Source organism: Canis lupus, chromosome 15, assembly GCF_011100685.1.
Source record: "Canis lupus familiaris isolate Mischka breed German Shepherd chromosome 15, alternate assembly UU_Cfam_GSD_1.0, whole genome shotgun sequence".
Lineage (NCBI taxonomy): Eukaryota > Metazoa > Chordata > Mammalia > Carnivora > Canidae > Canis > Canis lupus.
The window spans coordinates 62,590,459-62,605,579 of NC_049236.1; the positions used below are offsets into that span (position 1 = coordinate 62,590,459).

Consider the following 15,121-nt stretch of genomic DNA (forward strand, 5'->3'; position numbering starts at 1 on the left):
GCTGTATATTTTAATATGTTACCATATCTTAAACAATTTCATATTATATATTATACATCAATCTACAACCAATATGTGGCTTTCAAGTTTCCCATTATGTGGAATTATTTACTCAATCTCTATTTAACATTTTCAAATATAAACAATATTATAATGAGTTTTCTACATAAATAAAAGTGTGCAAAACTGTGATCTTTTTCAATAACATTTTCTTTTTATTGGAAAACAAATTTTTAGATCAAAAGACATATATTAAGTGATGTGGATGTGAATTTCCCTGTTTAAATGATTCCCTAATTTATCCTGCCACCATAGTATGAGTCCATTCTTAAGTCCAACAGAGAAAGACAATACCATATGACATCACACATATGGGGAATTGAGAAACAAACAAAACAAACAAACAAAAAAAGACAAACAACACCCACAAACTCTTAAATACCGAAGACAAACTGGAAGTAGGTGGGGGTGGGGATGTGAAATAGATAAAGGTGCTTGAGTCCATTTGTCTTGAGCACTGAGTGATGTAAAGAAAGGTCGAATGATTTCATTGTACACCTGAAAGTAATATAACACTGCATATTAATTATACTTAAATTAAAAAATAAATAAAGCCACATCAAACAATTAGAAAAGACGGGCACACTTTTCCAGCACTTTCGATAGTAGTATTCAAATGGCAACAACCAAAGATATTTTTCTTCCTCCTCACATAAAGAACGGCTGATTCTCTTTGTGGGTTATAGAGACAGACCAAAGCAAACAAACACTGAAAAAACTAACAATATTTAGAATGCCCCAGTGTTATCATATGCTAAGGACATATGGGCATTGGAAAAGGTCAACAACATCATGATACTCAATATTCTAAATATAACTTTTTCTGTACAGGTTTGGTTACAGGAAGATGATTGATAGGAACATATAGCTTACTGCAAAAAACAAAAAAAAAAAACAAGTCCTGTTTTGTTTTGTGTGTTTTTGTTTTTATTTTCATTTACACATTTAAGATGCAGGACACTAAGGTCACTGGACTTCTAACATGTTTTACAGAAGTTTATTGCATGCTTTATTTATTCCAAGCAGTCCCTCAGAGAATTAGAATATTCAACTCTGGCCACTTCAGATTCTGATCCTTTCACAATTTGAAGGCAAAAAACATTTACATACATATTACAGTCAAGACTCAGTTAAGCTGATTTACTTGTGTTTCATCAAGTCAATTGGAATTATTAAATTTAAAAGTCATAGAAGGAAAGCTAATACTCAGCCCTCTATTTTTATTAATATACTTTAATATTTTCAGAAAATTACATCAATATTTCAAGAACTCATATTTATTGCATGCTACAAGAAAGAATAATAGAGGAAAAAGTAATGACTAGTAAAAACAATTTTTTCAAAACAAACGTGTTTCTGAAATGGTATGTTAAAATAGATGAATTAGTAGGGAATTGAATTTGATTAATTCTCTCTATTGTAAGCTTTCTATCTTTATTTTATCCTCTTTTTTCTTTTTTCTACTTTTCTTTTTAGCATCTGACATTTGCTATAGGATGATGATTTAGTTAAATATTCCTTTGAATAAAGAGTAGCTCCTCTCCATTACACTGTGAGTTCTTAACAAATATGTTTAGTCAAGTCATGAAAAATGAAATAGCTATTTCCTTTATTTTATTTAATTTCATGCCATTTGTGATATTCAGTTGACAGACAGCGCTTGCATCAAATGAGAGTACACAGAATATCAGTTTAATATAAAACAGTAAAGAATTTGTAACCCCAAGTGATAGGGACATGGCTCCCAAATTTTTGCCTTATAAACAGTCTCTCATTCCATAGAGTTACTAGGAATTTGTGTCTAGACACTATGACAGAAATTTTCTCGGAAGTTAATCAAAGTAAAAGGAAGTGTCAGGAAAGCAATTATCACAGCTTAAAAAAAAAAGAAGAAAAAGAATGAAAAATGATTGGAAAGCAGTAAAACTTAGAAACTGCTTATGTAAAATTTGCAAATAAGTAATCTTTAAAGAATATAAGACAACTTCATTTCTCATGTTCAGATAAAAAGGACAGAAATTTTACTAAAGTGTCACTAATGTCTAGATGGAATTTCAGATGAATTTTAAAATTAAACATCTATCATTTAAAAACGTATTAACTAGAGCACATCGTGTCTGGTTTACAGAATAAAGATCTTTTATAGATGCAAGCGTATGTTTGTAAAATAGTTTGAGCGCACAACTACTTACCTTCTATATCCTCTTACTTAGTATTTAATGACATCTCTATATTTTATGATGTTAGATTGAATAGTCTTTTTTATTATATGAAAAAAATCATGGATGAAAAATAGTGGCAGAAGCCACTTTTCCCTATCAGTGTAGCCAAAGTCAAAGGATATAGTAGTAGAGTGTTAGAATGCTTTAGAAATCTCGCCATGTGACATCTGAGTCTGGGTCATAAGAGGCAAAACAGCACCTGCCGGGTTCCTCCGGGCCATGGGCCGCTTGCCTTAGAGCCCAGTAACCATGTTCCATGTTGTGGGGGAGACAAGCAGCCACACGAAAAAGGTGTTTTGGCCACACTCACAAGTGTGTTGGCCACAGTCCCAGTTGTGGTCTCAGCCGGGGCCTATTAGTCACTGCCAGACATCTGAGTGAAAGAGCCTTCATTAAACTGTAGCCTTCACTTGAGGCCAGTGGAGTAGAGAGGAGTTGGGGTAGAGAGAAGCTGACCCTTCGAGCCCCGTCCAGACGGTAACCTTGTAAGCGTAATGTAAGTCACTAAGTTTTGTGACAGATTTTTATAGAACAATAGAGGGCTGAAAACATGAGAAAGAATGAAGTCTACGCATTGCACATTGTTAGTTTTATGCAAAAGTGATACAGAGAGGATGAAAGAGCATCATGATAGGGGGAAGAGCTATCAGGGAAAAAAGGGGCCGTGCAAAACAAGGAAGAATCATTCCAAACCAGGGGAAAGCTAAGAAAGAATGTGGCAGCATCCAGGATGGTGGCTGTTTTATGACTGTGCAGATGACAAGTAATATTCAAAGCAGCGCAGTCAGACTTTTACTAAGTCCAAGAACTAAAACAACAGAGATTTTTTAAAAAAATGTTTCTTTTTGGTATTTTTGAATACTAACGCTTTAGCAGAGATGTCATCCGCAAGTATCTTCTCCCATTTAGTAGATCGTCTTTTAGTTTTGCTGGTTGTTTCCTTTGCTTATAGAAGCTCTTCATTTTGAAGTAGTCCCGACAGTCTGTTTTTCCTTTTGTTTCCCTTGCTTCAGGAGACATATTTAGAAAAATATTGGCACAGCCAATGTCAGAGAATTACTGTCTGTTCTCTTCTAGAATTTTTAGCTTTAGGTCTCACATTTAGGTCTTGAATCCATTTTGAATATGCCTTTCTGTGTTTTTGTCTCCATTTATGGGGTAGCTCATTGAGATGGAAAAATAAAAAAATAAATTTGGCTTAAATAAAAACAAAACTAAATTCCTTGATTGACTAGTAAGTGACAAACCCTCAGACACTGAAGCAAACTAGAAGCAACCAAAGAATTTACATGCAAAATGAAACCATTTTTCAAATTTTGGAAGATAGTTACTGCAATGGGTAAGGGTACTTCTGGGTTATCATACTTTTAAAACAAATTTTAGAATGGTATGTAAACCATCTAATTTTAACCCCAAATCTGAATATATAGGTATAAGTTCACATCTTTTCTAGGTTAGAAGTTTGTACTAAGTATTATTATCAGAACTATTAATAATGAGAAGAAAAAATAGTCTTACTGAGCCTGTCACTCGGACATCTTTAAAAAAAATATTATGCAAGCTCTCACCTGATGTATTTTCTCTTAGTTTCCATCGTCCATATTGCACTTCCTCACTTTTTTTTGACACTCAATCAGCCATATATTGGAATACTTAATAACGAGGATGTGCCTTAGACAAACCAATTATTTCTGTAACAAATTTACGAGATTTGCAGCATAAGCAATGGTAATTGGGTTATTGTTAAGCTCCAAATATGTCAATTGCTTCATTTTTCACTGAATGATTATTCACTGATTGATTTTTTTCATGCAGAAAAAGACACCAGACTACTGTAGCTTTCCTGAAATCGTTTCCCTACTATAGCTCTTCTTTATAAGAAAGGCACCTAAGCACCATAGGTAAATATTATTTAACAATGCAGGACACATTGGCCTTTATTATTATTTTTTTAATTTTTAAATTTTTTAAAAAACATTGGCCTTTAAATAATTTTTTTTTTCATGAGAGACACACAGAGACAGAGAGAGAGGCAGAGACACAGGCAGAGGGAGAAGCAGGCTCCATGCAGGAAGCCTGATGTAAGACTCGATCCCAGGACTCCAGGATCAGGCCCTGGACTGAAGGCGGCCCTAAACCGCTGAGCCACCCAGGCTGCCCCTTTTAAATAAATTTAAAATACATTATCATATAATGAATCATCAACCCTCCATAAAATTAAATCGCAACAAAATTTTGACTAGATGCCTTTAACTTTTTGTGAGGTATATGCATTGAATTAACATTGGAGTTTTTCTGTAACATAGTTTTGTTGTCATAAGTGCTGGCAATTTGCCTTAATTATAAGCATAAGAGTTATTTTTCATTCACATATTTCTAACAGTCATATGACTTTCAGTAATAAAGTAACCCAAACCTTGGTTGAAAATATGAAGGTTCTTGAGGGAAAGTGATATAGTTCTGGGTGTTATGCTGTATGTTGGCAAATCGAACTTCAATAGAAACAAAAAAATAAATAGAAAATAGATAATACTGGGATGCCTGGGTGGCTCAGTGGTTGAGCATCTGCCTTTGGCTCAGGTAGTAATCCCAGGGTCTTGGGATCGAATCCCGCATCAGGTCCTTGAGACGAACCTGCTTCTCCCTCTGCCTGTCTCTGCCCCTCTCTGTGTCTCTCATGAACAAATAAATAAAATCTTTAAAAAAAACCCCAAAATATATAATACTGCTGTTCTTACAGGATTGTACTCTTGCATGTAAGAAATAGTAAATAAACAAGTAAACAAATGAGTTGCTCTAAACACAATATGTACCATGAAGAACATAAAACAGTAATTGCGCAAAGATTGATGGAACAGAATCTTCAGATACATTACATAGAAACTGATGAATGTGAAGGAGGCAGCTTTGCAAAGGTTGGGGAGGAATCATTCCAAGCAAAGAGGAAACACAATCCTGTCATTTAAGAATCAAAAAGAAGGCCGATGTCCTAAAGAGAGTCAATAAACTGTGTGTGTGGTGGGAGGAACGTCTCTACTTATTTCTTCAAATTGATTTTAAGTATAGGTTTTGCTAATGGCTGTTAAAGATAGGAGTTTTATTTTTTCATTATTCTGTAGACTACCAGCTGAGGAGGAAACATTAGTGAATATTATTGAGACAAGACTGAACTCTAGTAAACAATGTTGAGCTAAATAATAGAAAAGGAAAATCTTACTGAAATAATAGGAAATAAACTTTATTGTCAAATTATACTTCAGTTTTATAAGCTCCCAATATCATGAGTGTGTACATTTACAACAGTTTTAACTGTTTTCTCACTGGCAACTATTCCAGCCCAATATTTACTCATTCACACGTGCTTCCTTTTCCTACATCCTCATTCTCTTTCTCTGCTGCATTATCTTTGTTTCTTCCCAAATATCAATACCCTGAAGACAAAGGGAGGTCCTAAAGAGCTCTGATTTTCTTATTGAACAATTATTCCTTATTAATTTTTAGCAGATTACGCCCAATAAACCAAGCTGCTTTTTTCATCTTAATGTTACCAACTTAGTAAAATATTTAACATCTTTCCCAACTGAATAATGAAACCTGATGCTAATATTGAAAAAAAAAAAGAATGGCTCCCTTTTATCTCATTCTACTTAATAAACACAAACTATTACAAAAAAAATAATGGAAAGCAAATGATAGGAATAGCAATAATTGGCCACATTAATACTGTAATTGTTTTTCATAGTGTAGCTCCATGTTTTAATTTGTCATGTATTTTTGTTTCATTATTTTCTATGTAGCCTGCACTATTTAAATACTAAAGGAAATAAAATCAAATATAAAAAAATTATTCTAGGGGCACCCAGGTGGCTCAATTGGTTAAGTGACTGGCTTCAGCTCAGGTCATTATCCCAGGGTCCTGGGTTCCAGAGGGAGCCTGCTTCTCTCTCTCTCTCTCTCTCTGCCCTCCACTGCTTATGTTCTCTTGTGCTCTCTCTCTCAAATAAATAAGCAAAACCTTAAAAAAGAAATGTGGAACAACAGATATTAGCTTTTGACTCTGTGCTAATATTAGTGTTATTTTACGTGCCTGAAGACAGTTGTTTAAATTAATGAATATAAGCAAAGTCTAAGATATGTTTCCCAGGGAAATGTAGTTGGTGTAAGTTCCTTTGGCTGCAAAGTGCTATGGGGATGGGACCAAGACAGAGCCGTCAGGGATAGTTAGGGTATGTTATAATGATCATAGTTGCATGGAGGGACTCTCAGTCAGTCAAGGGAAAAGCTGTGGGTAGTTGAAACTCATCCAGAAGACAGCTGCTTGGACATGTCAGGAAGCTAATTAAAAAGTTCCAGGATGAGTGCAAAGCTGAGAGGCCAAGCTGAACATGTGAGAACCACGCTGCGTTGGGGGTGGCACGATGGCTGGCAGCTGGTCCTCTAGTAGGCAGCGTTGGCCTTCGCACCGGGGCAGTGACAGCACGTGGAAGAGCCCCGGCCACAGGGCATCTCAAGGCTTCCTTAGATGAAAGTGCCCTGGAGAAATATGCTGCGGCGAGATGTTGAGCTAAACATACCATAGATCATCATCACGCCAGATGAACCTTCTGGAACTGTCTGGTGGCAGATTGCTTGTTAATAAATAGCCTGTTAATAAGTAGGACAGCTGAGACGTAGCTGTAGACGCCGAGTCAAAGGTCAAATCTGTCAATCTGCTTACCCTGAACGCTTGTCCTTTGTAGTTACTACAGGTTTTTTAAAATAAAAGGTGAAAGAAATGTATAGTTTACAGTTGAGACAGATATTAACATAGGATTTGTCTTTTCAGTAAATCCTAAGATTAGGAAGTCCCACAGAAGCTCTAAAGTGCCCAAACGCATGTGTTATCGGCCAGTGCATGTGGTACATACATAGGAAAAAAATGTCCTTTAAAATGCTTTATCTAAAAAAAATTAAAAATGAAATAAATATAAAATAAAATAAAATAAAATAAAATGCTTTATCTTCTTTAGCCTATCGACACTATAATCACCACGGACACTTCCACTAAGTGGGCTGAGACTGACAGTGTTCCCAGCCAGGAGGGGGGTAACGGAAGGAGGATTTTGGATGAGCTTCGATTGGTTGTTGAGCTTGAGGAGTTGTATGAACTGAAGTTAAATAAGTGATTTCACATATTTTTTAAGCTCAAAATGACCATCAGCCTCCACAAGGTCATCGAGTGAATTCAAACTCTACACTCTGGGGAAATGTGTGTGGCTGTAAATACACCAGGCTGTCGAAGAGACTGTTCATGACCCTCACAAAGTTGAATGTGTTCAGCTACAGAAACGCACTGACACTTGCTGGTCCCTGTCAGAAAACCAGGCTTTGTTCGACTGTGCATTTGGCTAGATTGAAGAAGATATGTGCAGGAGCAAGCTGCATAAAGGAGTGCAGAAGAAAAAGAAAGAAATCACGTTTAGAGAAGTCTAGAAAGGAGCTACCAACTGATAACATGAGGACCTTGGTGTAAAAGCAGCATTAGACATGACAACACACTGTGGAGCTCCTTTAGCCCAAACTTGCTCCTTCTAGTATATTTACATACACTAATTTTCAGCAACATCACATATATATATACATCTGCTCTAAAAACCTGTACATCTGTCACTATACAAATGTGACCTCTTATGTAATCAACAGATCATGATAATTTACTTTAAATTAATGTGAAACAATAAGGTGATGTACGTTTTATTTTCAAGTATAAAATAAGAGTAAATCTCAAACCCCCAAATTTTATTATATCTACTCATAAAAGTGGACTCTTTGTACCTACCGTGGCTATTGATTAAAGTGTTTTCAGAGATAATGATCTCTTCTTCCTTCTGTAGTATATTTCAGAAATCACTTGTTGGCAACTGTCTTTTGTTGGTCTTCACTGCTGCATGAAGTAGACACAATAGCTGGTAAGCAGAGCTGGATATATGATTATTCTGTGACATAAAGCTAATGCCAATCAGGATGGTTTTGTGCTCATATTCGGAAAATTGTGGGTAGTCTTGAAAATAGCTTGAAAGTACACATCTCAAATTACTGCCACTGACTTCCGACCTGCAAGCAATGAGGATAGAGATGCCGAAAACAACACAAGCAAGGGAAGAGGCGAAATTTTGATTACCTGGAAGGAGGATGCACAATGCATATTTTTGTGGTTGGATATGACTGAAATATCTATTGATTATCTGTGATCAGTGTCTATTGAACCCAAACCTGTGAGAGCATCCAAGACCAGAAATTTGAAGATATGTAAGAAGCACCTTTCTGAAGAATGATGAAAATTGCCAACAGCTCATAGTCATCAGTCAGATGATAATATATTCAGTTAAACAGCAATGTGTAAAGAATCTTAACTTGGGGTTTCCCATTTTTTTCTCCAACAAAATATTAATAAAGACCTATAAACGGATCTCTTCTAACAAATCATGCATACACACTTGCACACGCACCCACACACTACTGAGAACAGCTAAATTACTGATATGTCAGAACTAAGATCGATTCCAATTGTGACAAGGCTCTAAAATCCTTGTCCCTAGCCACCTGGGTGGCTCAGTCAGTTAAGCATCCAACTCTTGATTTTGGCTCAGGACGTGATTTCAGGGACGTGAGACCTAGCCTTGCAATGGGCTCCACACTGCGAGTGGAGCCTGCTTAAGGTTCTTCTGTCTCTCTCTCTCCCTTTGTCCCTCTGCTCCCGCTTGTGCACACACACTCTCTCTCTCAACCTTAAGTCAATCAATCAAATCAAATCAAACCAAATCCTTGTCCCTTATTTCTACTCCACTATTATATTTTTTAAATCATTGTAATCATATCTGCCAGTTATTTAGCGTCTACAGTGGCCACTACCCGTCTATTTATGATCTGTAATCTACCCAGCAGTTCTATAAGATTGTGGTGGTTGATTTTATGTCTTAACTTGACTGGGCTGAGAGATGCCTAGAGAGCTATTAAAACATTTCTAGGTGTATCTGTGAAGGTGTTTCTGGAAGAGATTAACATTTGAAATGGTCGACTAAGTAAAAAAGAGCAACCTCACCAATATAAGTGGGCATCATTCAATCCTTCAGGGCCTGAATAATGATACAAAAAGGTGAGGAAAGGGCAAATTTTATCACTGCTTGAATTGGGACCTTCATCTTTTTCTGTCCTCAGACATCGGATTGAATTGCTTGAATTGCCTGAATTCATTGCTTGAATTGGAACTTCTACTTCTTAGGCATTTGGATTGTGACTGGGATTTTACACCATTAGCTTCTCTGGTTCATAGGCCAGGAACCAGAACTGCACCACTGGCTTTCCCGGGGATCCAGCTTGCATATGGCAGATCATGCAGCTTCTCAGCCTCCATAATTATGCAAATCAATCCCTCATAATAGATCTCTTTCAATATATCTTTCTTTGCATTTCATTGATTTTGTTTTCTAGAGAATCTAACTAATAAAAGGTGGCTAGTATTATTATTATTTTATAAGGAGAGAGTTGATGTTAAAGAGTTTAAGTAACTTGAATGATGTTTTATAACTAGAAACAGCAGCACTAAACCCCAGCTCAGGTGTCCCATTGACTATGTGTTGCTTCTCAGGGAAATTAAAACAGAGAATCTAGTGAGGAGTTCTCTTGAATTTTTCTAAGAAATTAAAAATGATAACATCTGTAAAAAGCAGAGTATAATTTATATTTTTTCTTTAAATTAATTTACAATAAAACTGTAAATGAAATCTTTTTTTTTTTTTTTTTGGTAAATGAAATCTGTGTCAGTGAAATTATTTGTGAAATCTGTTGTTCTTTTGAAAGGAAATTTCAGTTAACATTTTCAAAATGAATTTAAAACAAAGAATAACTAGAATAACTGAGGAAGTGGAAGCTCATTAATACTTGGCTTAGTAAGTGTTGAGTAGTTGCATAAAGACCAGAGTCTGCAACAATGCAAGGATTATTCATGCTCTACGACATCCTGCCAAGGATGAAATAGTTCAAGGGTCATCAGGAGGATATACACATCATTACAGGATCATTTGAATGAGAAAGTTTCACCTTCAAAGTGGTGACACAATCCATAATCAATAGAGACAGGGAGTTAGAGCATAATCTACAATGAGAGCCACTTAACCTGAGTGATTACCTCTTAATTTCTGAGATAATAATAGAATGGAAGAAAGGAAGCTAGATCTGCATCAGCAATTTCACTTAGAGAAGTGTTAACAATTGGGGAAAGGTTTCAGGGTGTAAATTTAGTTGATTTCTTTTTCAAAATAAGATCTGATCTTTTGCATTAGTGTATTTTTGTCGACATAGTTATTTAAACTTAATTAGTATGCAATACTCTGGATGTCAAAACCTCAACATTTATCGGGCTGGCCAGGAACATCTGAAATAGTGTTTGTGTGCAACAGGAATTTGTTCAGTCAGTGGTGACTCTGGAACAAGACCTACAAGAGCACCAGAGGCCAGGTATTAAGGAAGTAGGTAGGTCTTTCCAGTGCTCCTTCTTCCCCTTTTCTGAATCATTCAACGAAGTTATAACAGGAAATGAGTATCAACCCACGATACAGGTAATCCTATAGTTCTCACCATAAGGGTGACAAGACCCTTATTCAAATAAACGCCATTTATGATGCCTCCTTATTTTCATTGCCATTTAATTGTAACCTTTAAGAGAAGAGTAGATTGAACAAATGAAAATCTGTATTATTGTTTTTGGGTAAGAAAGCTGCATCATAGTGTTAATGCTACTAGTGGAAATTCATAAATTTGCTGCAATACCAATAAAAATAACCACAGATTTTTTTTTCCTGGAATAAGCCAAGATTATTATCTTCTATTTAACTGTATATTTTGTTTGTTTTGTTTATTGAAGAATGGGAAGTTCTAAAATGTATGTATTTTTTATGCAAATGTGATTTACTTGGATATTGCATTCTTCACTTTACTTATGAAACTAAGCACTATGTTTCTATGATCCAATGATCCATCCAAGTTGTGATTTAATACATTTAATCTGCTGTTTAATAACTAATATTCCATGTGTGCATACACCACACTTTTCTGCTCCTCTCTGCCACTCATAGACAACAACAGTGACTAAGATGCCAGCCTGCCAGATAAAACACTGTGACAATATCCTGGTACATCTGCACTTACGCAACTGAGCATTTCTATGTGATATATACCCAGGAGCATTAATTATCATTCACTTATAAGTGTGCCAGAATGTTTTCCAGAATGACTCCATCAGTCTATATTCCTATTACTTAAATATTTCTGGAATCCTACCCTTATTTCCATCTCATTATTTTTTTATTCTGTTTGGGTCTTGAGTTATAGATGCAATGACCTCCAATAGGTTTTCCAGCATTCTAGCTTATTTTTTCTAATTAATGTCCTACCATCCATACCAGTGCCAGAGTGATCATTCCAAAAGACATACCTGATTATGATACCTTCTCTTGCCTTCCCTCTTTCTGTGGGTCATCTTTGTCTTCAGAATGGAGTCAAAATCTTTATGTGTATAACTTGTTTCAAACTTCCTGTGTCCCCACTGCCTATGCCTCACCCTTATGGCCTCTGCCAAACACAAAGAGACACAGTAAAGGACTTTTAACAGAGTCACTGGAAATGTATTGTATTCATAGTTCAGTAAATATTTATTTATATTATATTTACTGACAGTGATATCATGTGCAAGGCAATATGTTAATCAGAGTTTATAATAGAGAGCTAGTTCGAGATAGTCTGTTTTCTCATAGAATTTACATTTTAGTTTGGGATATTGACAATAAACAAGCAAACCACCAAATAAAAGAAGATGATAAGGAGTAGCAGAGTGCAAGGCTATATGTATTTTCTGTATTCCTTTCTTGATATTTTGTACATGCAAGACCATCTTCCTGGAAATTCCATTTCTCTTTATTTTTTTATATTCCCACTGTAAATTGTGTGTATTTTCCTCCTACTCTATTGAAATTGTATTTGTTTTCCTATTGCAAAGTGCTTAAGTAGGAGACTATGAAAGGGTCTCCTATTTTTGTCGTATATTCAATGTTAGCAGATATGTCAATGAGAAGTTAATATTTGCTGAAGTAATTAGTATATAAAATTATCTATCAATGAACAATTGCATAATTTATTGATTATGTATTATAAGCTTAGCACTCTGGTAGATGTTATAGTGAATGCATCAAACAATGAGAATGTGTCCTCTTTAGGGAGGTTGTAATACACTTGTATAAACAGCTAAAGCTCACAGTGAAATATTCCAAATGGAAAAATATTGTGAATAAAGAAGATATAGTGGTGTATAACCATATAGGAATGTGTCTAGATCAGCTGGAAATTAGTGGGCTTTAAAGACTGAGTGGAATGTACAGATGTAGGATATAGAAGGAATGTATCCCAAGGGTGAGAATGTGCATGTCTAAGCATGGCATGTGAGAAACACACCAAGCTCCATTAAATAAACTTGTAGTGAATACACATTATGTTCTAAACTGGTATGTACGGTCTCTGTGAATATAGTGATACACCCAAAATGGTGTGACCACTTTGATTTAAGTGAACAATTCAACTTGTAGTGTGAGAAGATATAAACTTAATCTGATTAAGGATAATACTGATGGTGGATGTTTTAAAGGCCAATAAATAAGCACAGAACTAAATATGTAGGCAATAGACTTGAAGTTGAGACATTTTATATGATAAAAACATGCAAGAAAAAGTTAACTTGATCACAGTGTGCATTATTATTATTAAAAATGGACTGTTAAAATGGGAGCTAGCACCTCACATCTGTTAGAGTGGCTATGATCAAGAAAACAAGACATGACCAAGTTTGGTAAGGATGCAGAGAAAAGGAAACCCTTGTGCCTTGTTAGTGAGAATCTAAATGGATAGAGCTACTATAGAAAACAGTATGGGGATTCCTCAAGAAAATAAAAATATAACTACCATATGATACAGCAATTTCACTTCTGGAATATTTGAAAGAAAGGAATTATTATCTTGAATAGATATATGTACTCCCGTGTTCATTGTATCATCATACACAATAGCCAAGATAGGGAAACCACCTGAATATTCATCAACAGATGAATGGATGTATATAAAAATATAAATAAAAAAATATAATCTGACTTTAAAAAGAAGTATATCCTGCTATTTGTGACAACTAAAATGAAATTCAACTTCTTTATACTAAGTGAAACAAGTCGGATAGAGAATGACAAATACTGTATCATCTGGCTTGTATGTGGAATCTATAAAAACAGAACTCATAGAAGCAGAAAAGACACTGGCTGCAGGGGAAACTGGAGAGGGGTCTGGGGAGATGTTAGTCAAAGGGTATAAACCTCCAGTTAGAAGTATATCTTGGGTTTGTAATGTACAACGTGGTGAGTATAGTTAACAATTATGTGTTGTATATTTGAAGTACTTAAGAGAGTAGATTTTGAAAGCTCTTCCCACAGGCACAAAAATTATAACTATGTGAGGTGATGGGTGTGTTAACTAACATTGTGGCAATCAATTTGCAAAATATACATATGCCAAGCCATCACGTTGTACACCTTAAACTGGCAAAATGTTATTTGTCAATTATATGCCAATAAACTGGAAGAATAAAAAGAAGTGCCAGTTAGAAAACTCTGTTCAGTGATAGGAACTTTTAATATAATAGTGGCAGTGGAAAAATAAAGGAAGATACAGATGTTACTAATATATATATATATATATATATATATATATATATATATATATTTTTTTTTTTTTTTAATAACAATTTAGGGCCACCTGTGTGGCTCAGTCAGTTAAGCATCTGACTCTCGATTTCGGCTCAGGTCATGACCTCCGGGTACTAAGATTTAGTCTAGCTTTGGGCTTTGTGTTCGATTCAGAGTCTGCTTGAGATTATCTGTTTCCCTCTCCTTCTACCCCTCCCCACACTGTTTTTTTTTTCCCTCTCTCTCTCTCAATAAATAAATAAAATCTTTAAAAAAAGAAGTAACAATTCATGCTTGATTATTAGGACTCAAGTAAAGAGATGAGCCAAAAAGGTCTCAAGATTTGTAGTTTTAGTCTAGGAATAGGTACCCAAAATGTATATACAGAGAGAACTTTTTCCCCAGGACAAAATGGTGTGTTTATTTTTATACTTACTGAATTGAAATAGAAAAAAAAAACATTATAGTTAATTGAAGATATATGTAAAGTAAGAGAAGCATACAATAAAAGCAAAATGACAATAAAATTAAAAAGATAGAAGGATACCAGTATTTTTTTGCATCACTGGATTAATTATATTTGCTATTGCACCGGGGCCTCTTCATCTAATTTTGTACTATCTATTATGTTTCATCTCAATTTATTTAATTTATGTATACTACATACAAAACTTGTTCAAATAAAAACTATGTGACAACACTGATCACAAATTAACTCATTAAATTCTCTTAAAATTTCAATATATAATAACACATTTATTTTGTCTGATTTTTAAAATTTCCCCAATATTTTAAATAATAATAAAACCTATAAAAATACTTAAATGTAAGTCTATTCTGAACTACAACACCAGTGGTTTAATCCATGTCATCATTTTTCTGTTTTGAATTTTATACCTTCTAGGAACTATAACGATATTTACACAACATTTCCCAGGGTTATAGTAATCTTAAGGCACCACTCCTCCCCATTCCATCTCAGCCACCAAAAAAAAAATACTCTCAGGCCAGATCAGGTTATGAGTCAGTTTATTCTCACTGACCCTAAATATTTCACATTTAATGTTAAACTTCATGTTA

At 35.0% G+C, this 15,121-nt stretch overlaps 1 long non-coding RNA gene across 3 annotated transcripts in view; it reads right to left on the bottom strand.

Annotated features, from left to right (window-relative positions):
• Window positions 1-267: 267 nt before the first annotated feature.
• Window positions 268-15,121, bottom strand: part of LOC102152603 — a 76,106-nt gene continuing 61,252 nt past the window's right edge. For 2 of the 3 annotated variants that reach the window (XR_005370032.1, XR_005370034.1), the window contains exons 5-9: window positions 11,755-11,891; window positions 8,101-8,375; window positions 3,851-3,973; window positions 3,149-3,289; window positions 268-558 (exon numbers count right to left, since the gene is read on the bottom strand). This is a non-coding gene — a long non-coding RNA (uncharacterized LOC102152603). The remainder of the gene's footprint in view (window positions 559-3,148; window positions 3,290-3,850; window positions 3,974-8,100; window positions 8,376-11,754; window positions 11,892-15,121) is intronic. The other variant, XR_005370033.1, reaches the window with a different exon arrangement.